Below are 1022 nucleotides of genomic sequence, written 5' to 3'. Positions count from 1 at the left end.
CAGTGATGGTGAACCTATGACATGCGTGTCAGAGGTGACATGCGAACTCATTTTTTTGGTTGATTTTTCTTTGTTAAATGGCATTTAAATATATAAAATAAATATCAAAAATATAAGTCTTTGTTTTACTATGGTTGCAAATATCAAAAAATTTCTATATGTGACACGGCACCAGAGTTAAGTTAGGGTTTTTCAAAATGCTGACATGCCGAGCTCAAAAGGTCACTGATCTATAATAATAAAAGCATAATATGCTAATTAGACCAGACAGCTGAACGACCTTCTGGATGTCATTCCGGACGTCCTTCCAGACAAAGCCTTGGCAGCAGGGGTCGAATCAGAGGTGATTAGGGGTGATCAGGCAGACAGGCAGAGTGGTTAGGGGCGATGAGGCAGGCAGGCAGGCAAGCTGTTAGGAGTCAGCAGTCCTGGATTGCGAGAGGGTAAAGGCCAGGCTGAGGGACCTGCCCCCGTGCATGAGTTTTGTGCACTGGGCCTCTAGTATAATATCCTATATAATAAAATGATAATATGCAAATTGACCGTCACACCCTCACAAGATGGCCTCCCCCATGTGGTCAAAAGATGGCTACCACAAGATGGCCGGCAGGGGAAGGAAGTTTTCCTGTAGCTCTCCGCCACCCGCCTGTAGCCAATAGCTCACTGCTGCCCTCCCGTAGCTCTCCACCCACTACCCCGCCCTCCTGTAGCTCGCTCTTCCCCCCCTCCTCCCCCCATAGCTTGCTGCCCTGCCTCCTCCTGTAGCTCTCCACCGCCTGCTTGTAGCTGACCTCCCCACCCTCCTTACGCAGTTGGTCATTATGCTTCACGGCATAACGACCATTTGCATATTACATCTTTATTATATAGGATAATATAATTAATATAATATAATATAATCTATAACAGTGATGGCGAACCTATGACACGCATGTCAGAGGTGACACGCGAACTCATTTTTTTGGTTGATTTTTCTTTGTTAAATGGCATTTAAATATATAAAATAAATATCAAAAATATAA

Source organism: Myotis brandtii, unplaced genomic scaffold (assembly GCF_000412655.1).
Source record: "Myotis brandtii unplaced genomic scaffold, ASM41265v1 scaffold341, whole genome shotgun sequence".
NCBI lineage: Eukaryota > Metazoa > Chordata > Mammalia > Chiroptera > Vespertilionidae > Myotis > Myotis brandtii.
This window is presented reverse-complemented; position numbering follows the sequence as displayed.